Below are 27,241 nucleotides of genomic sequence, written 5' to 3' on the forward strand. Positions count from 1 at the left end.
CGTTCGAAGCCTATTCCTTTACATCTGCGTGCCGATGAGGCCAAGACGCAAAGACCATTAACACTTGCCGGCCGAAGTGGCCGTGCGGTTAAAGGCGCTGCAGTCTGGACCCGCAAGACCGCTACGGTCGCAGGTTCGAATCCTGCCTCGGGCATGGATGTTTGTGATGTCCTTAGGTTAGTTAGGTTTAACTAGTTCTAAGTTCTAGGGGACTAATGACCTCAGCAGTTGAGTCCCATAGTGCTCAGAGCCATTTTGAACCATTAACACTTAGGCGCCGACGCCCGTAAAAATACGGGCGTGCGCGACCTGCCCAAAAGTCCGGCGCCCGTAATTTTACGGGCACGTGTTCTCGTTCTTCCCCTTCTTTCCTTTGTGTGTTCTTACGGCTCCCGTTTGTCTGGGATGCGCTGCATGGACTGTAGTTCGAATATTGGTCACTAGATAGTGCGGGCATGTTGTGGAAGGATGTGCTTCCCTTTTTATTTGTCGGGTTTTGTGAGCAGCGAATTTTTCCCTCGCGGGCTCAGTAGCGTCGGCATGGCGAAGGGTGGCTTGACGGACGAAGAAATTGATCGCGAGTTATATTGTGGTTTAGAATAAGTTGACATTGATCTGCCAGAGGAAGATATTGTAGATGACTTTGATGATGATGTTGGCTATGTTCAAGAAGTAGTTTCTGGCAGTTCAGGTAAAGAATTCTGACAACAAAACATCTATAATTTTTGCTCAGATTTTCACTGAAAAAACTCTCAGTACGTAATTATGATTTTATTTGCAAATACACTGCTGCCCAACGTAAATGCAACACCCTGAAGGAAGCATCCGAATCAAGTGAAATTTACACCATGAGTTTGCAGCGATGAGATATGCAACTGATTAGAATTTCAGCGCAGACGCACATCACGCGCGCCTGTGGCGCCACCTCATAGCGCCATTTAAGGCTTGGCGATTTCGACGAGTGTACGTTAGGCACGTGTGTTTACCTTGCGGTTGTTTCACAAGACGATCAGTTATGCCTCGTAGAAAACAGCGAACTTCTTTTGATCAAGTATCCGAGTTCGACAGAGGAAGGATAGTGGCTTACCGAGATTGTGGATTATCATACAGAGAAATCGCTAGTCGTGTTGGACGAAACCAAACAACTGTAATGCGGATATGTGACCGTTGGATGCAGGAGGGTACGACGGACCGGCGTGGTCGATCGCATTCACCTCGGTGCACCACTGCACGTGCTGATAGGCAAATTGTGCGCATGGCAGTGACGGATCGCTCAGTGACATCCCGAACCATAGCACAGCACATTGCGTCTGTAACGCATCATCCAGTGTCTGCGCGTACCATTCGACGCCGTTTACAGCAGGGTGGTCTGTCCGCAAGTCGTCCATTGCTCCGTCTACCATTGACGCAGAACCACAGACGTCTCCGTCGCCAATGGTGTGATGACAGACGGATGATGTGGACGGCAGAATGGAATGACGTTGTCTTTACTGACGAGGCACGCTTCTGTCTGCAGCACCACGATGGTCGGATTTGAGTGTGGAGACACCGTGGAGAGAGGATGCTGGACAGCTGCATTATGCACCGCCACACTGGTCTTGCACCGGGTATTATGGTATGGGGCGGTATTGGATATTACTCTCGGCACGCCTCTAGTACGCATTGCCGGTACTTTAAATAGCCGGCGCTACATATCCGAGGTGCTGGAGCCAGTTGTCCAGTTACCTTCAGGGCTCGGCCACAGCCATATTTCAACAGGGTAATGCGCGACCACACGTGGCACGCATTGTCCAAAGGTTCTTCGTCAATAACCAGATTGAATTGCTTCCCTGGCCGGCTCGCTCTCCGGATCTTTCGCCGATAGAAAACATGTGGTCCATGGTTGCTCAACGAGTGACCCAGATTACATCCCCAGCTGCCACACCAGATGATCTTTGGCAACGTGTGGAAGCTGCTTGGGCTGCTGTATCCCAGGAACACATCCAACGTCTCTTTGACTCAATGCCGAGACGTGTGGCAGCGGTGATCTCCAACAATGGCGGCTACTCTGGTTACTGATTCTGGCAGGTACCACATGTCACAGACGTCTGTAAACGTAATCATTTGATACTTGGTCAACATGTTATCTACAAAATAAATTTTGTTGTGCTACCTCTTGTCTTTCTTGGTGTTGCATTTACGGTGGCCAGCAGTGTACTACTCTTCTGATAGACTCAGAAGAGGAGGGCAGGTGTCCAAGCACTTCAGCAGCAAGTAATCCCGTCGATATTGTGCCTGAAGAACGAGTGAGACTAACGGCGAGGGGAAGCCGAGACGTGCGCGCCGCACCGATTCTGAGGAAGATTGGACGACTACAGATATCGATCTATTCTCAGGACAATTTGGAATATGCAATGTTGTCAGTTTAGACCAGAACAGTGCACCTCTAGAATTCTTTTCATATTTCCTGGCAGACAGTATGATGAAACATATAAAGAAACAAACTAATCTGTATGCGCAACAACGCATCAGGAAATTATGAAGCACAAATTCCCTTTCACCCACCTGCTCATTATCAAAGTGGAAAGGAGTTACACTTATGGAAATAAGGAAGTTTCTTGCAAAGTGTGGCGAAAAGACACAAGCAACCAGTGTAGTGAATGTAAAGTAGCCTTGTGCAAATTGCCGCGCTTCAAAATGTACCACACAAAGAGCAAAATTGCGTCCTAAAATAGTTACAGGAGGTTACTGTAGATAAGACATACTGTATCCATCATAATTACAATTTTTGTGTAAAATAAAAAAAATTCCTTCTAGAAAATACAGTGAATATACCTTTGACCAATTTTTCCATTTTTTAAAAACAATGTTATAATAATAACGCTTGTCAAAAGTATGTATTAATTCAAGAGAAAGGTTATATATGGTTTTAAACAAGAAAGTCTAGGTTTTTCAATAAGAGTAATTTTATTGCTATAACTGAAAACTTTCATGAGTTGTAGTAGTTCAAAATACGTTAAAATCAGCCAGTCTTTATGGTAGACACCCGCGCGCAATGGCTCAGGACCCAAAGTGTTAATAAGAAGCCATCCGAATGGTTGAAACTGCAGTAATCCTTGACTTGAGGACAAATATCATGTAGGTTAATTCTTACAAAGAAGAAAACAGCCACTATTAATACTGCTACTTATTTAGGTAAATAGCGCCGTTACCGGTTTCGAACTGGCAAGTTCATCATCAGACGGCTGTTCACATGATTTTCAAGATACTCTTTACATTATCGTCCGTTTTCGATTTTTATTATTCCACCGTGGCGAAGTATTTTTGGTGTGTTGTTGCCCTACGGTAGAAAACAGTGTTAGAAGCGCCCTATGTGAAAATAACTAACCTCCAAACGATGAAATACAGCGTAAATAAATATGTGAGGTTAAGTGGTTATGGTACTTACGTCGAAAATTCCGCGCGATTTTGTTGCGAAGTTACAGGATTGTGTTTTTCGAATATTCCTAAATATATCCAGCACTTATGTAGTTTGTACATCACCATCTTGTGCAAAGCCACACACACACACACACACACACACACACACACACACACACACACACACACCAAAAAGAATTTCCCACATGTGAAGTTATCACAAAGATTGCAGATTTACAAACACAAATGTTGGTAACGGCGCTATTTACCTAAATAGTGGCTGGTTGCTGTTTTATTCTTTGTAAGAATTAACCTACATTAATTGTACACAGCCACGGTCTCACCATGTCAGTTTTAGACAAATAGCAAATATCATGAGTATATATGAAGAGATGTGCTCGCCGCCGCCGCCCCCCCCCCCCCCCCCCTCATTGAGACACGTTCTTGGATAAAGTTTGAAGTAACAAACCAGAATCATTGAAATTCCTTCTTCCAAAGATCATTTGTCCAAAAAAGAAAGGCCGTTCAAAGCTGAAACCGAAAATCAACCGCCTTTCACATCTACATATATACTCCGCTAGCCACCAAGCGGTGTGTGGCGGAGGGCAAAATTCGCGCCAAAGTCATATACCCCCTCTGTTCCACTCGCGGATCGCGCGAGGGAAAACCGACTGTCTGAACGCCTCAGTACGAACTCTAATTTCCCTTATCTTTGAATGGTGATCATTGCGCGATTTGAAAGTTGGTGGTAATAATATTTGCTCTGCATCCTCGGTGAGGATCGGATTTCGGAATTTAGCAGCTATTTCTGCTACAAGGCAGAGATGCTTCATTTTTAATATATAGTTAGGTCTAGGATTAACGGTACATGAAAAATATGGATCAAGTGTCTTATAGGTGTCGTATCAGTTTGTGGATTTTGCAGTTCTATAGTGATATCAGACAGTTTGAACAACCTATTGTGCAAAAACAGTATAAATCTCCCAATACAATTCTTTTTCCAGTTTGTGTTCAACAACACGGACGTTAATATTGCTACTGTTGATTTAAGAAACACTTTTAACGCTATGTATGGGTGGCACCCGTTGGTGTAACACCAAGGTTCGCAGTTTGTGTTAGAGTGCCGATCTCAAAACTGCAAAAGTTAAGCAAATGTAGAACAGTGCCTCTAGTTTCATGTCAAAAAAGGCACAGATAACTGTTGAAAATATTGATACGTAAACTTAATAGTGAGAACCGTCCAACTAAAGTAAATTTGTCAGATGATGAGTTGCCATGGGGTCAGGGCAAATGGAAATCAGTGGCCAACGTTTCAAGTTGGAAGGGATATATGGAAGTAGATTGGAGATTACTTGATATCACACGTTATAATATATGTGCTATTTGTGAATTCGCCTCCCTCGTCATACTGCGCTTCGGGCTGCAACGTAAAAATGTAAAGCACATAATGTGAGCAGCAGCTACATCACATTTGATGAACCAGTCTATATAAGGTCTCGAGACATTGTTGCTTTCTCCGATCCTAACATTGAATTGGGATCTGTCACAGTCCACCTTGGAGCTAATGTAGTTTACGCGAACTATTAGAATATATTATGGATGGAAGTGTATTGCAGGATTTGCACCGTATTATCTACGCAGCCACATCCACAAAGAAGATTGTGACTGGATACGCCTACTCGAGAGCTTTGCGAGGCTAGGTGTTGGCATACCTGAGTATCTACTGGAGGAAGTCCTCAATGACTGGGACACTAAGTCTATATGTAGATGCGTCTTTGATTACAGCAGTGGTCGAAAGATTTTCTCAAAAAGTTGAAGTTGCAATCAATGGAGGTATAGTACGATTGTGAGTACAGTACTGCAAAACTATAACTATTGTAAAGAAATTTGTGGGAGCAGAGAGGAGTTGAGGTTGGGGAACCTCACAGCACGCATTCTTTCCACCACTGTCGAGGTTACCTGCAGGTCTCTCCTTACATATTCGTTCCTCTCTCTCTCTCTCTCTCTCTCTCCTGGGTTTTTGTGGAGTTGAACTAAGGAACTTCATTTCACATGCTTATATTTGACTAGTTGTATCTCTTATTTATGACACAGATGTCTACAATATACGTCATGATTGGCACGAGATAGGATTTATACATGGTCCTTTTAGCTCTTAGGGGGACACCCTTGTCCCAAGTTAGGTTTCGTCCTTGGTGGGATATGCTTACCTACTTTCATGCCAATGGTCCCTGTTTTCATGTAAAATCATGTCTTTTGTAAGTACAAGACATGGTTGATCTGGAAACGAATCTTACTTGACAGGGGAATTTGTAACTGAGGAATGGTTCATATCAGAAAAAGTGAACAAACCTTAATGTGTACCGTGAAGAGTAGTGGTGGCTTAAAGGGAGACGGAGGTGGTCAAATCCAAAAAAATACGATTTTTTTTCCTACCGAAAATTAACTGGAACATTCCTCTTGAATGTAAACTTTGAATTATTGTTCTACTCGCCCTAGAAGTGGAGTTATTACCATTTTCCCCCACGCCTGCAGAGGAAATGGGCGGCCGCTGAATGCATCTAACACCCTCTCGTGACGTCCTGGCGAACTGCTTGGGATTTTCTCGGCCTGTTACGCATACAGCGCCTTATGTTACGCATACAGCGATTGTGCAAGGGTTGGCTACATTGTTTTCTGTGACAAATGAAACGCCAAGAGCGCGGAACATCGCCTCTTTGCTGTTTACCGTTTCGGCTTCGAAGGCTCAAACAAACTTTGGGTTCAAGTAAGCTCAGTGATGGAAAGACAATAGGAGGGAGAGGCAGGCTTACTGATGAGGTGATTGAACGTCTACAGAGATTACTATGGGTATGCTATAAGGCAAAATACTAGTAATGTTAGTGACATGCGAAAAGCAGTGTGGGCATTGTTCCTTCATACTGCCTCTTCCAGTGAATACCCTCAACACAGCCTGTGCCCAAAAGATTCCTCGTGCAAATATAATGCAAAAAAGGACTATGATCACAAACATGGTTTGCCAGCAGCTGTGATAAATGCAATAAAACCAATTTTTCATGACTTAGCACAGCCAGAATTGTTACATAAATGTCTACACGGAAAGACGCAGAATCCTAATGAGAGCGTAAACAATTTGATTTGGAAAGTGATTCCTAAAAGGGTATATGTAAGCGTAAAAACACTGCACTTTGGCATTTATGATGCAATAGCAACCTACAACCAAGGGAACAGTGTGAAGTTCTGAAGGCATTAGGATTTACAGCTGGGGTGAACACTGTACGAGCACTAAGAAATATTGACAGAGAAAGGATAAGAGGAGCAGAAAGAAGAGAAAGGCATATGAAGTATGATGGAACAACAGGCCAGAAAAGAAGGCGGAAGAGGAATCTTTTGGAGGATGAAGAAGAAGACCCTGATAATCCATCCTGTAGTGCAGGAATGTATTGAGAAACTTTGATAGCCATTTCCCGTAAATTAGAATTTTTCGAATATAAGGAACATTTTCTCAAAATCCACTCAAGCTAGAGAGATGAAATTTTTATACAGCACTCCTAGTGGTCAAACTTACATTGTAACACAGCCATTTGGCAATATGTTCAGTAATTTCATTTCAGTTTAATTATAAAGCAATTATTTGTAAAGAATTGGGTCATTAATAAAAAAAATAATTGGAAGGAAACTAGAAAAGATACTCCAAAATCCCTCTGACATAACTGCAATACTAAACCACTCTATATGTAAAAAAAAAAAAAAATTCAAATTTTTCTATTTGGTAGTTTATTCATAAATGTTCCTCAAACTTAGTGATTTTAACATGGGCAGCATAGGCACCTCCGGCTCCCCTTAACACATAGTAGAGAATTAGCAGATAGCACTCTGGCCAGATAGATTGCTTCGATGCCTCCAGCAGTTGACATCATTGACCAAGTCGACCAGTTTTGTGACGTTTCATTTCCAACAACTGAGAAGCATGTGGATGCTGTAATTGCAAGAATGCAAAGAGAGAAATCAAATGGCAAAAATATGTTTGACTGTTTTTTGTCACATGATCATTTTCCTGTTCATGAGTATGTAATGTATGTAATGTCTGTTAGCATTAGTATATTAGGTGATGTAAAGATCAGTTGCCTCAAAGCTGATGAACTTGACAATTAGTGCATTTCAAAGATTATTGGGAACCTTTTCGACAGTGTGAAATTTAAAAGACGAAACGTAGTCTAACTCGAGTGTATAACAACTAAAATCACAATGCACGACAAGGTCATTCCTGTCAACTCTGAAACGATTTTCCTCAGAATAACTTTCCACAAAAAGGCCAGTGAAGCATTTCAGTACTATTATGAGTACCAACTGGTCCCACATCCTCTTTCTATGTTGGACGACTTAGGTAAGTGGAAAATACAAAAAAACTGTGTTCTGCAAGTTGTTTGTTGCTTTTAAAGACCGAGTGGGCTTAGAAAAGGAAGAGTTTGTTGTAGATGAAGGATTTCTGCTGCGTAGAGTTGCGTGGGAGACAAAAAGGATTATTTTCTTTCATAATTAATAAGTATATACATCACATCAAGGTCGATATTGGAGAAAGATAACGATTGTGTTTGATGGCTATCCTGCTGTGGCAGTGGCAAGTGACAAGAGCACGAAATCAGCTGAGCGGCTGCGCGGAGCCACCAAAAGAACTTGTTTCTACCTTATTTATGTACTGATTGCACAACTTGAGTCTGAGCATTTCTGTATTAGACAGGCTGTTGAGGACGCCGATGGTCTGATTGTAGCTACTGCTGTTGACGTTGCTCAGCGCCCTGATTATGTTATTGTCATTGGGGAGGACACCGACCTACTTGTGATCCTGACCGCTACAGCCCCATTGTCCTCCCACATTTTTTTTTTTTTACAGAAGCCACACAAACGAAGACAAGGTGACGTGGTCTCCACCACCCAAAATTTCTAATTGTCTCCAGTATCGAAAAACAATACTCTGTTTCTACATGCCTTCAATGGCTGCCATACGACTTCGTCGTTTTTCGGCAAAGGAAAACAGACTCCTCGAAGGCGAAATAAGTCGTATAGGAAGCGGCAGAGGCAGTCAACAATTCCAGAGATACTGATGATGAGAAGTTCGTATAAGCCATGTACCGCGAATTTTAAACAAAACCATTAAATATGTTTCGCTATCAAATCTTCGAAAAATGTATATCAAAGACATCATTCAATCTCGCCTCTTTGCCTCCTAAAGAAGCAGCTGCTCGACAGCATTCCCGGAGGACATATTTTCAGACGCATGCTCGGAAAAACAACCCGCAAGATCCAATGCAGTGAGGCTTGGACGGTTTCCGAATTGAGTCTCACGCCAATTCGCACTGCGTAGAAAACATTTTACTGAACGTATGGCACAGGCTACCATGGAGATTGTTCCTGCAGGAAAAACGGCATTAAGTATACCACCGTTTGTAAACTAAACAAAGGCACCAGTGTTCCAACTGACATCCCTCGAAACAGATAATGGCATTTTGGAAGAATTGGAGTTAATTTTCTTTGGACCCTCATTCTGTGAGCGTGTAAAGAATTAATACTGTAAAATTAAGAGGAAAAAAAAGGTTTAGGTATATAAACTTGAATCTTTTACTATAAGTGAAGGTACTTCGTTTATTGTATTGCTGTAACACAACTTTTATATACTCATATGTAACTCAATTGGTGATTGTCTAGCTTAGCACTTGCTGCTTCGCTCACGTAGACTGAATGGTGTGGATAGATCTTTTTATTCTTCAATCGAATTTTTATTTTATTCATAAATTGCAACATCTTCTAAACTTACTACGCTAATTAAGGCTATAGAAGCATGATCTTTTTTGAATGTACTTCTGACAAAAAAGTGATACTGGTAGCTGGAGTTGTGGCATTTGTTAATAGTGCTTTTTGAATTATTGTGGTGATATTTCCATAAAAACTTTCATCCGTAAACACATTTCGTGAGAAGTCGAATATCAATTTTTGTAGATTTAGTTTTAAAAAGTTTTAATATAACGAAATATTGATAAAAATTGTCATTCATAATGAAATTTTTTCATAACACATTTCATCCCCTTTTTCAACCCCTTAGGCGTTGAATTTCCAGAAACATTGAAACAGGTTTTTTTTATGATTATTTCTTTTCGTAGTTCTAGCTTCAAAATTGCCTTAATAGCGACATATTTACAAAAAACTTTTCAACCCCTTTTAATGATGCCTACAGTACGAGATCAATACCATTTCTAAATTTGAAGTTTGTATCCTTAGTGGTTTTGACTTGGCGATGATGAGTCCGTCAGGACAGTTCCTTTTATATATAGAGATTGAATTAAGTTTATTTATTCCTAGTAAAACAATAATAAACCTAACATATTTCTTTGCACTTAAAGTACCCTGCCGCAGTTTCGGGCAGACTGGCGCTGGTGTCCTTTGGTTAGTAAAAGGCTGAACTCAGCCCGAAGTCTGTTGCGGCCGGGCGAACCGCGTCAGTTAAATATGGAACGGATGACATTCATGCTTCCTGAGAGAACTATCCTGGCGTGTATTGCTTAAATCGTTTAACTTATCTGAAACTGAAGATATTCAGTTACAAATTTCCGCAATGCCCAGTAAATCGTTTAGCAGTAGATATTTAAGTTAGTGCTTGCTGCCCACGCGAAGATGGAGCTGGTCGCTAGTATATATACGGAAGCGCCAAACAAACTGGTATAAGCATGCGTATTCAGATAAAGAGATACCTGAACGGGCAGAATACGGCGCAGCGTTCGGCAGCACCTTTAAGATAAGTGTCTCTGCAGTTGTTAGATCGGTACTGCTGCTACAGTGGCTGATTATCAAGATTTAAGTGAGTCTGAACGTGGTGTTAAAGTCGGCGCAAGAGAGATGGAACACAGCATCGCCGAGGTAGTGATGAAGTGGGGATTTTCCTGTACGTACATTTCACGATGTACCGTGAATATTAGGAATCCAGTAAAACATCAAATCTCCGACATCGCTGCGGCCGGAATAGGATCCTTTAAGAACGGGCCCAACGACGACTGAAGAGAATAATTCAACGTGACAGAAGTGCAACCTCTCCGCAAATTGCTACAGATTTCATTGCTGGGCCATCAACAAGTGTCAGCGTGCGAACCATTCAACGAAACATCGATATGGGCTTTCAGAGCCGAAGGCCCAGTCGTGTACCCTTGGTGATCGCGCGGCACAAGCTTTACTCCTCACCTGGGCCCGTCGACACCGACATTGGACTGTTGATGACTGGAAACATGTTGCCTGGTCGGACGAGTCTCGTTTCCAATTGTATCGAGCGGATGAACGTGTACGGGTATGGAGACAGCCTCAGAATCCATGGATCTGCATGTCAGCAGGGGACTAAACTGGTGGAGGCTCTGTAATGGTGTGGGGCGTGTGTAGCTGGAGTGATAGACCCTTGATAAGTCTAGATACGACGCTGACAGGTGACATGTACGTAAGCATCCTGTCTGATAACCTGCATCCATCCATTGTGCATTACGACGGACTTGGGAAATTCCAGGAGGACAATGCGACTTCTCACACGTCCATATTGGCACAGAGTGACTCCAGGAACACTCTTCTGCGTTTAAACACTTCCGCTGGCCACCAGACTCCCCAGACAACAACATTATTGAGCATATCTGGGATGCCTTGCAACGTGCTGTTCAGAAGATATCTCCACCGGCAGGTACTCTCGCGGATTTATGGACAGCCCTGCAAGATTCAAGGCGTCAGTTCCCTCCACCACTACTTCAGACATTAGTCGAGTCCATGCCACAGTGTTGCGGCACTTTTGCGTGCTCGTGGAGGCCCTACACGATATGACGCAAGTGTGCCAGTTTCTTTGGCTGTTCAGTGTATATTCACAGCTAAAGTGCGCGTCATTTATGACGGCGGCCGAGTTTAGGTTCGTTCTGCGCATCTGACGTCACAAAACACAGTCAGCCAATGAACAGAGAACGACGTTGCCAAAGCTGGATTGCAGTGCAGAGCACGGACGAGTGCCTTCAGTTTTAGAAACCTTCAGTCATAAATAAAGTAACTGAGCAAAAGCAGTGTCTTGATAGCACACTTTCTTTTATAGAAAGTTTGGAAAAAGCATTATTTATACCAATTGCTTCATATTCTATTAATTAATTAAACCAAGCAAGCAATAAGCCTCCTAATTCAGGCGATAGCAAGGAAAGGTGTTTGTATCATTCTCACAAACCGCTTTTTCGCAATAAAGAACAACGGTGATTGTTTATTTCCTATTGTACTTCGACGAAACGTGAATAATTCATAGTCATACCAACAGTGTTTTGTCGGTATTTTGCGTGATATGTTGGGAGATATATTAAATGACGAGCTGCATTAGCGTAATGGTTAAAGTGTAGGGCTGCTAAGCCAAAGGTTCTGAGTCCAAGCCTTGTTCAGTACTAAATATTTTCTTTATTTAAAAACAATATCGAAGTGTCTTACTTCATGAATTTTATTTGTTTGAATGTAATTTTGTGAAATTTCTATGGACTTTTACTTCTGCAAACTCTTCAAAATTTCGTGCAATGGTTTACTATATATAATGCCGCATAATAACTGCGTTGAACTTCGGAACAAAATTAAGTCATTTATGGGGGGGGGGGGAGGGAGGTATCAGTCAAGAAGATGTGTAAAAATCAAATTTTTGGGCCAAATAGTTTTTGTGAAATCGAATGATAAAGTATGTCAAAGCAGTCGAAACAGTATGTGTTTGCACAGGCGAGCAGTGCAATGATGACAAAATCGCGCACATCGCGGAATGCGGGGAGCACGTCTCTGTAGCAACGAAAGGTTTAATGCGGCCGTGGTGGCTTTACTTCATAAACTGCGCGCTCCCCCCTAAACGTAAGTTTGCGAACTATACTATGGCGCTGCTTCTCTTGGCGCGTACAACTGGCAACGGAGCAATCACCCGCGTCTGGGCGGGCATGCGCGAACCGCCAAGGTAAATGAATTGAACTATAACAATTCTCACTTCTGAAATATACGACAATCTCCTGAATTTTTTCCTTAATTACATATCTTTGACATTGCGTCAGTTTGGGGGCGATCTGAAAGTTATAATATTCTTGAAGAATCAAGTTAGCCAAGATCGCTAGCACGCCTTCATCATTATTAGTTGTACATGCGTGTTGCAACACTGAAAATTACGTAGTGATAAGAAATGGCAGGGGATATCAGCATGTAACAAATAAAGTAACACTCAATTAAAACACAAGAAGTTGTGCTGATGTCTCAACACGCACTCAAAACCTGTCATGGCACTAAAAACATTTGCTAGCTATCTTTGCTAAATTGATTCTTCAAGTATAGTATTTTGCTCGATTGCTATAATATGTTAAAATTATGTCGTGAATAAGTATTAAGAAGAGTTAATGGTACTGACAGGGACCAATAACAATACTTTTAACTTGACTTCGACAAAAGTATGTAAGTTTGCGAAATACATTGCTTCAGAAGAACAACGTCTAAAGCGCTGATTTTTTTAAACAAGCAAATTCACAATTTTGAGACCCGATTTAATTATACCATCACTGTATTGTGAACATGGGCATCCTAATTTTTCGATAGTTATACATTTTCTAAAATAAAGAAACATTTAGTCTGATGCATTGTCATGAGGATATCTCTTGGCGCAGTACTGCCCCACGTCTCTGTCACTGGAAATAAATGCAGCGTGAAAGGCGTTATTTTCTCACTATTCACAATAAAATGTGTTGAGAAAACATTAATATATTCAGAAAAAAATCAGAAGTAGTTGTGTTCAGATTTGGCAGATTGGACGGTGCTTCACTTAGAGGCACGTTGTGTAATTCCTTGTTTCCTTCATAGAATCTCAGCCTTTAACGGCAGCGTTTAACTCACAGCCGTAAATTCTGCTGCATATGCGAAGACCGCGTGTTGTCACGGCGAGGGTGTATACGAATTGTCACATCCGTCGAACACGCAACGTCCCACGGCTTCCCGTAGTCTAATCAGCCGTAAATTCAATTTTAAAAAAATATCGAGCGAATATTCAGCCGCATATATTTATATGTGTTGTGCGCGGCGTGGACCCGAAAATTGGGTAACATAATTCAATTTTTCGAATGCATATGCAGATGGAAAATTAATTTGTTAGTCTCTTGTCCGTTGTTTTCGGGGTCCGCGACGGGGTGTAGAGGGGATGTTTCCGGATACAGATTCTCGGCGTGGCGCTGCGAGCGGAATCAGTGCTGCCGCCCCCCCCCCCCCCCCCCCCCCCGCAAAATCTTTCCCCCTTTCACGTCCTGCCACCGTGGCGAAACGTTTCTTGCTGGTTAAGTAACGCATCTGGGCGCTGTTGGCTTTATGGCTTTGGCATTGCTAGCCTCTGCTGTGCTCTCCGCAGCGATAACTTACCGTTCCGTGTTGGAACTTTCACTTTAACGATTGTAAATTGGTTGATATAACCATTTAGGTGAATTTAATATTACAATACTTAGATGTAAATTATCGCCACGCAGCGACACTACGATTATGCCCCTTTTTTGTTCAAATGTAAATGTAAATAGAGCTATTTTCTCTTTTCTTATTATTAAGTTGGTGCATAAGTTTTTAGCATTTTTATTTTGCATTTGGTACTCGCCGTTTCCTATGGGTTTATTTACCGATTGGTCATTTTGTATTTGTTGTTGACTGTTGCTATTTGAGCTTACATATTGTCGTTTTGTCATTTGGAGATAGTGAGTGGATCTGTGAACGCTAAAAAAGAAAGTGCCAAGTAGAGAAATCGGATACAGTCTTCCGTTTGAGTTCGGTAGAGGGCTGACAGCAGCGGAAGCAGCCAGAAACAGTTACACTGTGTATGGGGATATTGCCATCGGACAGAGAACGCAAGAAAAATTGTTTTCTTGTCTTTTTAGGAGGGTCGTTTTGACATTAGTGACTCACGTCCAGGAAGACCTTTGGGGTTTGATGAAGATCGTTTCAACGCATTAATCCACAATGATCCACGTCAGTGTACGCGACAACTGGCGAACGTGATGAACTCTGATCATTCCACCATTGTGCGACATTTGCATGCAGTGAGGAAAATACATAAATTAGGTTGTAAGGATACCGCATGCTGTAAGCCAAAATCAAAAAAATCTGCGGGTGGCCATATGTGCATCTCTGCATGCTCGTCATCATTGGCTCGTGAACAACAGCGACAGTTCCTATCCTGTAACGGTACTGGTGACAAAGAATGGTGTCTCTGTGCTAACATAAGGAAAATAAAGGAATAGCTGAGCCCAAAACAAAGCAGCACACTCCCCGTACAAAGACACGAGTCGCACATCCACAAAAGATAATGTTTTAGGTCTGGTGGAACAGCGGCGGTGTGGTATCTACGAATTGCTTCCCCGAAGTGTAGCCATGAATGCTGACATTTATTGACAACAACTGAGACTCTTTGCAGACGCAATCCAATAAAACGACGAGGAACACTACATGAATTGATGCTGCTCTAAGAGATAGCGAAGGAGAATATATTATTGATGACTGAAGTGTCTCTTACGTATATCTGTTGTGTTTATTAAGCTTACAGAAAAATGCTATGAACTTCCGCACAAACCCAGTACATGACTCATTGTGATAGTGGAAAGTAAGGAAAACTTTTTTATGTTTTTTTTTCTGAATCAGACAAGATTTTGAGGTTGCATCACGACGGCATGTTTCATTCACTCTGATTTTTCACTTATTATGGCATCATCATCACCATCAGTCCGCCTCCGTAGATCAGTGGTCGAAGTGTCTCGAGTGCCATGCTGAGGATCTGGGATCAATTTCCGATAGTGCCAGAGATTTTTGCCTTGGTGAAAGGACTGGAACGGTTTGCACAGTCTCTTGAGGTCGATTAGAGAGCTACTTGGATGATAAGAAGCTGCTGTAAGGTTCGGAAAGCCGCAGCGGCTGGGAAAGCGTTGTGTTGACTAGTAACCCATTCAGCATCTGAATGACGACGTAGGTTGACGAAATCGCGGCCGGTCAGCATCCCTTGGTCTTCCGAGCTTGATCCTGGAGTTCCTTTACATCATCATGATCTTGCAGATGAGATACGAAATATTATGGCGCAGAGTATATTGAATGTAGCCAGAGAATTTGTTGGTTACTGCCGAACACTATGCACACGTTGACTGCTGCCGAACTTCATGTGGACTTGTCGCATCGTAGTATGTGTTAATTAGTGGGTATCCAAGTTTCAAGCTGCCAGGGTCATCACTGCTAAAAACCACGGCTGTCACGTTGGTATCCCTGGTAGGCCATCATAGTTAATTCTGTTGCTTGATGTCAGGTTGGGGTCTGTATTCTTCTGCTTTGAACGAATGAGCCTTTCAAATCGGAGCAGTCTCAAATACCGGGTGATCAAAAAGTCAGTATAAACTTGAAAACTGAATAAATCACGAAATAATGTAGATAGAGAGATACAAATTGACACAGATGCTTGGAATGACATGGGGTTTTATTAGAACCAAAAAAATACAAAAGTTCAAAAAATGTCAGACAGATGGCGCTTCATCTGATCACAGTAGCAATAATTAGCATAACAAAGTAAGACAAAGCAAAGATGATGTTCTTCACAAGAAATGCTCAATATGTCCACCATATCCCTCAACAATAGCTGTAGTCGAGGAATAATGTTGTGAACAGCACTGTAAAGCATGTCCGGAGTTATGGTGAGGCATAGGCGTCGGATGTTGTCTTTCAGCATCTCTAGAGATGTCGGTCGATCACGATACACTTGCGACTTCAGGTAACCCCAAAGCCAATAATCGCACGGACTGAGATCTGGGGACCTGGGAGGCCAAGCATGACGAAAGTGGCGGCTGAGCACACGATCATCACCAAACGACGCGCGCAAGAGATCTTTCACGCGTCTAGCAATACGGGGTGGAGCGCCATCCTGCATAAACATCGTACGTTCCAGCTGGTGTTTATCAGCCAGGCTGGGGATGATGCGATTCTGTAACATATCGGCGTACCTCTCACCCGTCACGGTAGCAGTGACAAAACCAGAATCACGCATTTCCTCGAAGAAAAAAGGTCCGATAACGGTAGATGTGGTAAATCCAACCCATACCATGACTTTCTCGTCGTGCAATGGAGTTTCCACGACAGTTCTAGGAATTTCGGGTGCCCAAATTCTGTAGTTGTGGGCGTTGACAGACCCTCGGAGCGTGAAATGAGCTTCGTCGGTCCACAACACGTTACTCAACCAATCGCCATCTTCCGCCATCTTTTGAAACGCCCACACCGCAAAAGCCCTCCGCTTCACTAAATCGCCAGGTAACTGTTCATGATGCCGATGGATTTTGTACGGATAGCATCGGAGGGTACGCCTAAGTGCCAACCAAACAGTAGTGTATGGAAAGCCGGTGCGACGTGCGACTGCACGAGCGATGACTTCAACGTGCATAGACGAACCCGCTACAGTCTCCATTTCTTCCTGAACTGTCTCAGCAGCATTACGCCTTGTGCTCGGTCGGCCACTACGGGGTCTATCGTCTAAACAACCCGTGGCTTCGAACTTCGAAATCATTCTCGCCACAGCTGCGTTTGTCAACGGACCTTTACCCGTTCGAATCCCCTTCCTATGGCGATAGGATCGTAACGCTGAACTAGCACATTCCCCATTCCGATAGTACAGCTTCACTAAAAGCGCCTTTCAGGTAATGTTAACGTGCTGCGACTGCTGACGCATCTGATTCTCTCTCTCATTACAGCTCCTTTTATACACGATTGTCATGCGCAGTCACTGACGTTCTGCTGTCCAGCGCCATCTGTCGGACATTTTGTGAACTTTTTTTTTGTTCAAATAAAACCGCATGTCATTCCAAGCATGTGTGTTAATTTTTACCTCTCTATCTACATTATTCCGTGGTTTATTAAGTTTTCAAATTTATACTGACTTTTTGATCACCCGGTATTTGGTTCCATAAATTAATGCGTTTATGCCTGGTACATTATGAGAGTTGACAGGGGACAATTTTCGACTGGTTTGTCAACATCAAAAAGGATATAGTTCATCACTCTAAAACATCGTTACATCTTCCCGATCTTTATTTTTTCAACGTAAACAAAACACAGATCGACATAAACTAAGCGTCAAATTTATCTGTTCGCCTGTATATTGTGTTCTTTATTCGTTCTTAACACAGATACAAAAAGACCAAATCTGGACATGGGAGGTCTAAAAAGAACAATTTAAGAAAATTGCTCTTTCGGGGCATCTGAAAATCGCATCTTAATATTCATTAACTACGCTACTTCTAAAAAAAAACTGGAATTTTCCTTTCTGTGGACACCCTTCTCTGTCTACGCATCGAAACCACCTATGAGAATGCTTGTTGACGGTGAACACCTTGTTATTAGTGGCTGTTGACGGCAGATTCCATGCTGAGCTGACAAATAAAATGGATGCCACTTGTATCTGCATTCTGGGACGTCATAGGCTTGTGGGAAAACTGCCGTCAGTCGGACTGTTTTTTCTTTACCATGACCAGGGCAGTTAACAGGCAGTCTCAAAGGGGTAAGTGTTCATTAAGTGTATCTGGCACTTTAAACAACGCTCCAGGGACTGTCGATCGCATTTCACGGAAAATGCTTGTATTTCTCAGCGTCGGCCCGAGATGTTGATTGGACAAAGGTGGCGGTTTTAATGAAACCCTGCGCTCAGACATGTGCCTTTGTTACTTTCCTCGCGCCCTCATCCTGCGAAGCCAGCATTAAACAAAAGTCGCTGACTGGGTCGTTTAAGTAATGGCAACGTCCATTTGCAAATAAGCACCGCCGCGCGCTATTTAACGGTGAATTGTGCGGCCCTGTCGATATAGATAAATCTCTCGGGCGTAACGGTCCGCTCAATGGCTCTAGACTTTCTTTGTTACAATGGGTAATTAAAGTGATGATGAGAGTACCTTAAGAACAGCGCTTAGTAAACAATGGTCACGACAAGTAAATAGCTGAGTGACAGCCGAAACGCCAGCCTTGCTGGGAACTTTCCTCGCACAGTTTATGGCGGCTGTTGCAGCGCAGTCGGTGGTTAAATAAATAGCAGCAAGCAGCCGATCACCGTTTACGTGACCCGCGGAGCGGGCCGTGGGAAATAAAGCCCAGAAGAGACTCAGTTGCTACAGAGGTCTGTCAAGTGCACTGCTTGTCGCTTCCTAATTCTGTGAGCCACTCATACGCAAGTATTTAGTATTCTTTGCATCCAAAAGTGTAAAGATAGATAGTCGCTATAAGGATAGTTAGATCCTGAGTACAAATAATTTCAAAATGATTATAGCGATTGCAAATGGCTATATGTATTTAATGTATACAGATATGTAAATAAAAATTACCGCAGCGAATTGGAAGCTGCCACGTGCGGAGTGATGCACAAATAATAATGGCGGAACCCGTACAGAAGGCATTATGGTTCTCAAAATTTGATAACTGTCTTTCTATCATCACAACGCAGAGAAAATTTTGTCAGCGGTGTATTCAAGTATGCCCAAATGCCAACAATATGGCAGATGACACCCGCAGTTTGAAGAAACACCGGTTATTTGTGCAAAGGAAAAAGTACCGGCCGGCCACGTGTATCAACAGACATTTACTTGGGCATGCTTGAGCAATGTCTGATGCCATAGCGGTGTCACAGATTACAACTGTCAGAAAAATGAAACGTTCACACGTTGGGGTATAGAGGTTCGCCCGTGATTTAATCAAAATCTTCCTAACCGTTGAATCGGTGTTCTGATCTTGGCCACATACGTCTCCCGACCTGACCCATATCGATTCCTTTTTGTGGGGTTATGTGAAAGGCTTCTTGTACCTTCTTGTTTTGCCGAAAACAATTTCACACTCAAAATCCGCATTTATAATGCGCTCGTGTCAGTGACTCCACATATTCCATTTATGATAATTGTGAACAAAGGTCCCATTAAGGCAACAAATCACTGTACAAAATCAGTTTAATTTTTAAAAAAATAATTTAACCACTTTAGCACCCACCTTGTTCACTATATTCATTTAGGTAATTCTTCGTGTAAACTGTACCGTACCCTTTCTTCTGATATGCCTAAGGCGTCAGCCACTTCACATACCTTGAAATGCCAATCGTCCACTAACATAGTGTGCACTTCCTCGATGTTTCTATCCATGGCTGCAATTATCATCTTAAAGATGAAATGCAGTCACGATTGATACTTAAAGAGCGGACTTCTTATAAAATTTACCAGTATTCGATAAATTTCCATCAGTGACATTATCCAAAGTTGGCAAAGCGTTCACCCTATATAAATAAAAGTACTGCGAAAATTAGTTGAAATAAAACATTAATTTTAACGTCACGATTGTGGCAGACCGAGGACTTTTGCGAAATGGTATGCGTCAGTAGATCTAAATTCGCCTTGTTCTTGTGTATTGTTATTCTCGTGATCTTTGTTTTTGGTTGCTACGTTTCCAGCGTAGCATGCATTTACAATCAATCGTATTGGTATGTCAAGAGGTGCATTTCTAGATTTTTCCGCGAATAGTATTTCTGATATGGTCTTTCGTATTTTCCAAGCACTGTAAGCATGAATATTAACCGAAGACGTTACAAATTGACAATCATTCTGAAAATTTAATTCGTTTGCTAGAGCCCCGCTCTAGCTTTTTCTGAGTTCTGCAGCACAACATGCTCCCGTCTGTGTTGGAGACCACTGTGTAGAGATTTCTCTCCGTAGCCGTTGGAATATGCCCGTAGCGCAGGCACACTGTCGTATTATTGCGTTCGATTCGGTCGCCTGTTTTACGGCTAGAGCATATCGCCGCACCCTGCCCGCCCCTTTGCCGATAACGTAAATTACTGTTTTCATCCGAGCCGGCGGTAGCGGTGGCTGCGGGCGCCCATTCCTCCGCTGCCTCCTCCCCCCACCAAGCTGCAATAAAAATGTCTGCTGCACTGCTTGATAAAGAAGCGACAAAGAGCGCGCTCGCGCTTCTCCAGGTTGCGGCTGCCTGTGAGCATCCATTGATTTGCAAGTCACATTTTCGTCTGATTTTTGCCGATTGGCCGATGCGGGGCGGTGGCGGTATTTGCGTTTGCGGGTCGGCCGCGCTCGTCGCGGGCCGGGAAGCGCCCGCTTTGCCAGTGGGAGGCGGCTACTCGCCGCTCGCACAGTTTATTTGCTCAGCGACTTGCCGCTGTATGTAAACAAGTGCAGCGACGAAGAACGAGCTCGGCGCACTCATACCTAAAATTAAGGTAACATGTGCAGAAGTATGGGAAGGCAGCATCTCCCAAATGGCCGTCAGGTAGTTGCCAGATCGAACGCTTCCATTATGTATCGTTTATTGCACAGTTATTGAGTCGTTCAGCCCTCTTAGCGCGCATATATAAAAGTCAGTACACATGATCACTACTTTGGTACGTAGTTGGGGACTTTTTTTTCACTCTCACGGCTCGATCATTAGTATTTCTCTCTCTCTAAAGAGTACTTGATCTTGATTCTTGTGTCGTCTAAGATAGCTATACCCACTTTTGTTGTTGCCGCACTCTGATGTTCCCATTGATGGATCTGTTATGTATGTACCCAGGCTAATGAAAGTGCAATATAAAACTGGTGGACTACTTCTCATAGCCATTTTTCCTCGCTATGGTCGTCATGATTAATCTCTCTGCTCCCAACCTGTTCTATTTGACACTACTCTCGCTCTCCTCCGTATTTCACTATCTTCTCTCTTATCCTTTTCTTCGCAGTCTTTTCTCCCATCCTTTTCTTCACTGAGGTACAATCCCTTATCCCACTATTTTTGCTCCCGTGTTGCCTTGTCGTTGATCCCGTGTTGCCTGTCGTTGCTACCTTCAGTTTTCATTGAGAAATTTGGCTTACTGATTACTTACGAAAACACCCCATCTGTGAAACTCAGCCCACAACAGTGAGTGAATGACTTTTCCCGTTTTATGTCCTTGGAGGGCGTACACAGCATAACTTCTCGGTCAGCCCTATCTGACCCATATCTGCTTGTTATTTCTGAGACTCGGGTGGAACATTATGTTCACAAGTCACTCTACCATTATGCTGACGAATGCGACGAAGGAAGTATCATTGGCATAATAGCGATCAAACCCAAATTCTCGTGTGGCAGTCGGCGACTAGCGACCTAAACGCCCGTTGTTTAAGATAATCAAAGAACATTTAGTGATACCTATTAGATATTGAAAGTTTTCTTCGAGGCAGCCAGATGTTTCTTTAATTATTTGTTTCTCGTGCATACTACGAGGAGGACTCATTGCTCGGTTTTGCATTTCACCGCTCGTATATTACTTGTCCAGAGTAAGCAGTGTCAGATGATGTTGTACGAGTATGAGTGAGAGGGAAGTCGATAGCTGGAAAACTACGCGTGGAATTTTCCACCCTGCTCAGATTCAACCATGAATGTTGTGGCAAAGCAGTTTGTTTCTGATATACATCCTGTAGGAGAATGATAGCAATGCATGTTGTGGCTCTCGGTAACACAGAGAAGAGCCAGAACGTGAAAATATAACGGGGTAGTGTAATGCAGCCGTCGGTAAGTCGCAGCGTAAGGTCTAAATCGGATTTGGGCTCCGCACCTAGTGCCAGCAGTGTTTTTGTTTCACAGATCGCCATCAAAACAGGCGGTAAGCGGCCGGTATTGCTTTCACGGGAGTGAAGTTATTGTAGCGGCACACAGCGAGACATAAAACTGCCGCCCGTACGGAATGTTTTATTGAGGAAAATAATAACTGAATAATGTATACGGCTGACGGTATTTCATCGTGAAATGGGAGCAGCAGCAACAACGTGCGTGTGAAAACTATAATGTGAAAGATGGATGAGATAGAAAGTGACGTAACGAAACTTCGTTCATTATTTATGTCCTCGTGCGTATTGCCGGCTATTATTTCGGTGTTTTTGTTTTACTCGATACGCTGAATTATTTACAGTGCGTTCGTGTCGATAATCTTTCCGGAGGCGCACGTGCGGCCGGAGGTGGCGGGGCGCGTCGGGATCGGACATATTGTAATGCGCCCGCCGGATGTTTGGAGAGTAAATTTCTTAACATATGTCTCGCATCGCGCCTCGCGCACCACCGTAAATATAAATACCGCGCGATTGAAATAAGAGGACGCATTCACGCTTCTCGGAAGGGAATTTATAAATAGCATTGTGTATGATATATACGAAGGGAGCAAGTTTAAAAAATATTTAAACTTTGTTCCGTTTCACCATAAATAATCGCGCCTGTGTGAATATCACGGCCACCGCAAACATCCGTCTTGGCCGGTGAAAGGCGAGAGAAACATGACGGCCGTTGTTCGTTAGGCGGCCGGCTGTTATTTCCTAGACGACGCCGAGGCGCCTCTAATCTTTTACTTGCTGCTGCTGCTTAGGCTTCGCACTCAAAACACCTGCAGATTATTTCTGCCGCCTGTTTACCGTCGTTTATCCCTGTGGAGGCTATAGACTCTCTTTACTCGTTCCGTCCCACCCCTTCCGCCTCCAGAGAAAATGAGGAGAGGGGGGGGGGGGGGAACTTGGCGAAGTGGCGCATTTCTACGACACTAGACTTATATTTGGAAGGATCAGCGTCGAATTTCCCTCCCGTTAATCCTGAGTTAGATATTGTGCGTTCTCTCTAGTCTGTGTAGTCGAATGATCAGATAAGTACTCCACCTAAGGTCAGAACCGAGTGCTTCATTATATCTACATGGTGATTCAGCTGTCCCTACGATCGCGTTTCATGCAACCCGCACTACGTCTGTATCAGGAACGGTACCCAGACAGATGTCAGACACGTAATCGATATGAGTTCCTTCTCAGAGCTTTGGGCAACTATTACAAACAGAATCGTACCATACAAAATACAAGTGAGGATTGGCCATGAGTGAAACGGTGTTTTTGGACCAAGATGTACCTTGCTCCTCCCATACTTACCCAAGTGCCCACAATCTTTGTGTAATTAGCGATGTAGTCACACAGATTTTGGATGTGTCTGTAAATTTACTCCGTTTATGGTTCTTAATCTTTAGTAAATGGTTCGGAAACGTTGGCATATGAAGTGTGTTTCACTATTGGAAACAACAAAACTAACAGGAGATGTCTAAATGGGAAGTGTGGAAGTAACAACTTTTTGGTATATAACCCAATGAAAGGATTAATATATGACTCGCCACGTTAGGTCCATAACAAAATTTGTACAATAGACCCTAGGTCTAAGACATCTTTGTGTACTTAACCAGTTACTCTGTGACATTTTGACATCTCCAGAGAGAACTGACTTACAAAAAAGTTCTCTCATGAATCGGAAGGAGGAGCTGAAACGTCCTGTATCTCCAATGACCTTATTGTCGTCCATTTCCACTCCTGAATCCTTAGAATCGTAAGAGATGAACATTCTGTAAAAGGAAGCCACCGAATTGGGTGCTCAATATGGAGAATTCAACGTTAAACAGTCAACTTGAGCGGCAAATCAGCGTTCACATTAGGATGCATGCATTCTTTATAGCACACGTCAGTTTAAGGGGACATGATCGTGAAAATGACCAAAAATTTGAAAAAAAAATTCTTAGTCTATAGAAAATAGCATTTCATGCTGATTTCAAAAATGTATAGTTTATGGGCATAACCATTTTCCGTTCGTTCTAAAATTGAGGTTGAACGTAATGTTGCACAGGGGCCACGCCCATCTGTCAGTTTGAAGTGCGTCAGAATACGTGATGCATTATTTTGTTCTTCGGTTTTTTCCGTCGTTATTTACGGATCGTTAACACAGGTGTATTCTAGAAGGCACTCACTCCCGGAACCAAAGTGCAGGCATGTCAAAAGGCTATAGTTCGAATATAAACAAAGATATGAGAATATATGATTTTGGAATTTCATACGCATGTGCTTTTGTAGCTATTGTGTGTTGTTTTGTTTCTGTGTCTGAATTTCCTGTGCCACAAATGCTGAGAGTAAGGAAATTCAGCCCCAAACGAAAGCTTCGCGTCAACCAGTTCCAAACACAACCGAATAATACTCATCAGTTGCTTCAAAAGTTCGAATCCTGCCTCGGGCATGGATGTGTGTGACGCCCTTAGGTTAGTTAGGCTTAAGTAATTCTAAGTCTAGGGGACTGATGACAGATGTTAAGTCCTATAGTGCTTAGAGCCATTTGAACTTTTTTTTTACTTTAAAAGTCGCCCGTGGAAACTGTGTCTACAGGCAGTGCTTCGAGACGTAAACTTCCGCTTTCTGAATGTAATAAGAGCAAGCCTAGTAATATTGTGAGCAGCAATAACAACGGAAATGGTATTTTGAACCTAAATATGCTGTCAAGACTCAAGAGTACTGTGAAATTTAAATACTGCAATTGTAAAGATAGTATTGACGTTTCTGAGGTCATTTCAGCAAGGAAGGGTCTTTCAAGTCGGTTTGTGATTGCCTGGAACTTGTGTAAGATGCACAGTGATATGGTGACATCGCCAGTAACTGATAGTCGACATTAGAGTGTAAATATTCAACTTGCTTATACAATGCGATGTACTGGAAGCTGGAAGTGGAAAGAGAGCTGCACAGACTTTTTGTGCAATGATGGATTTGCCTCCACCTCCACTGAGGTTTGACAGATACAATAAATTAATATATACTGCTTTATGTGGTGTAAGTGAACATTCAATGAAAAGAGCTGCAGAAGACTTAGTAGCCTTGTCTGAGAATACAGACATTGTATCAGCATTTGATGGATCTTGGCAGAAGAGAGGTCATATGTTTCTGAATGGGTTTGTAACTGTCACATTTATTGTAACTGGCAAGATACTAGATTATGAATGTCTAACAAAGCACTGCCAGGGTTGTTCAAGTAAATTTATTGGCACCCATGTTTGTGTAAAGAACTTTGATGGTCCAAGTGGAAACATGGAAACGAAAGGAGTTCTGAATATTTTTAGAAGATCAGAGGTGTGAGGTATGTAGGCTACCTTGGGGATGGAGACTGTAAAGGACACACTACTGTTGTTAATGACAGACCGTTTGGGGACACACTGATAGAAAAGCTTGAATGTATTGGGCATGTACAAAAAAGAATGGGATCTCAGCTGAGAAAATTATGTAAAGACTTCAGTGGGAAAAAACTGTCAGACAGAAAACAAATGGTTCAAATGGGTCTGAGCTCTATGGGACTTAACTGCTGAGGTAATCAGTCCCCTACAACTTAGAACTACTTAAACCTAACTAACCTAAGGACATCACTCACATCCATGCGTGAGGCAGGATTCGAACCTGCGACGTAGCGGTCGCGCGGTTGCAGACTGTACCGCCTAGAACCGCTCGGCCACCTCGGCCGGCAGACGGAAAACACATAGGTGGTCCAGGTCGTCTTACAAAAAGTGAAATTGATTCTTTGACTCATTATTATAGACCAGCAATAAGGAGAAATGTAGGAGATTTGGTGAACATGAGACGAGCTGTTTGGGCAACATGGCTTCACAGAGTGTCAACAGATGAAACCCCACATCATGGTTTGTGTCCAAAAGGGGAAGATTCGTGGTGCAAGTACTGGTTGAGCCATGCTACAGGCATACAATATATCCACAAGCATTCCTTACCACTTCCTGTGTTGGAGGCAATTGGGCCTGTATATAGGGATCTACTTAGAGGAAATGTGTGCATGGTATCTCTCAGAATTCAAATGAAAGCTTCAACAGCTGTATATGGGAGCGAATACCCAAACGTGTATTTCTTGGGCTGACAGTGCTGAAGGTTGGTGTAATGGATGGAATAATGACATTCAGTGATGGTGCAATTTCAAGGGTCAGTGTTATGAAGAAATTGAACATCCAGACGGAAGGAATATATACTTATATGGATATGGTGTCTGTTCTTTCGGACATGTCCGAAAGAACAGACACCATTGACGACCTGCTGCTGTCTAGAACGAAATTAGAATTATATTAATACCTTCAGTTGCTGACGGGCGTTGATATACACTCCTGGAAATTGAAATAAGAACACCGTGAATTCATTGTCCCAGGAAGGGGAAACTTTATTGACACATTCCTGGGGTCAGATACATCACATGATCACACTGACAGAACCACAGGCACATAGACACAGGCAACAGAGCATGCACAATGTCGGCACTAGTACAGTGTATATCCACCTTTCGCAGCAATGCAGGCTGCTATTCTCCCATGGAGACGATCGTAGAGATGCTGGATGTAGTCCTGTGGAACGGCTTGCCATGCCATTTCCACCTGGCGCCTCAGTTGGACCAGCGTTCGTGCTGGACGTGCAGACCGCGTGAGACGACGCTTCATCCAGTCCCAAACATGCTCAATGGGGGACAGATCCGGAGATCTTGCTGGCCAGGGTAGTTGACTTACACCTTCTAGAGCACGTTGGGTGGCACGGGATACATGCGGACGTGCATTGTCCTGTTGGAACAGCAAGTTCCCTTGCCGGTCTAGGAATGGTAAAACGATGGGTTCGATGACGGTTTGGATGTACCGTGCACTATTCAGTGTCCCCTCGACGATCACCAGTGGTGTACGGCCAGTGTAGGAGATCGCTCCCCACACCATGATGCCGGGTGTTGGCCCTGTGTGCCTCGGTCGTATGCAGTCCTGATTGTGGCGCTCACCTGCACGGCGCCAAACACACATACGACCATCATTGGCACCAAGGCAGAAGCGACTCTCATCGCTGAAGACGACACGTCTCCATTCGTCCCTCCATTCACGCCTGTCGCGACACCACTGGAGGCGGGCTGCACGATGTTGGGGCGTGAGCGGAAGACGGCCTAACGGTGTGCGGGACTGTAGCCC

At 43.2% G+C, this 27,241-nt stretch overlaps 1 protein-coding gene across 11 annotated transcripts in view; it reads left to right on the top strand.

The window, feature by feature from the left end:
• Positions 1-27,241, top strand: part of LOC126189035 (protein bric-a-brac 1-like) — a 1,796,149-nt gene that overhangs the window by 39,485 nt on the left and 1,729,423 nt on the right. The window lies entirely within an intron of this gene.

This window comes from Schistocerca cancellata, chromosome 5, assembly GCF_023864275.1.
Source record: "Schistocerca cancellata isolate TAMUIC-IGC-003103 chromosome 5, iqSchCanc2.1, whole genome shotgun sequence".
Classification (NCBI taxonomy): Eukaryota; Metazoa; Arthropoda; class Insecta; order Orthoptera; family Acrididae; genus Schistocerca; species Schistocerca cancellata.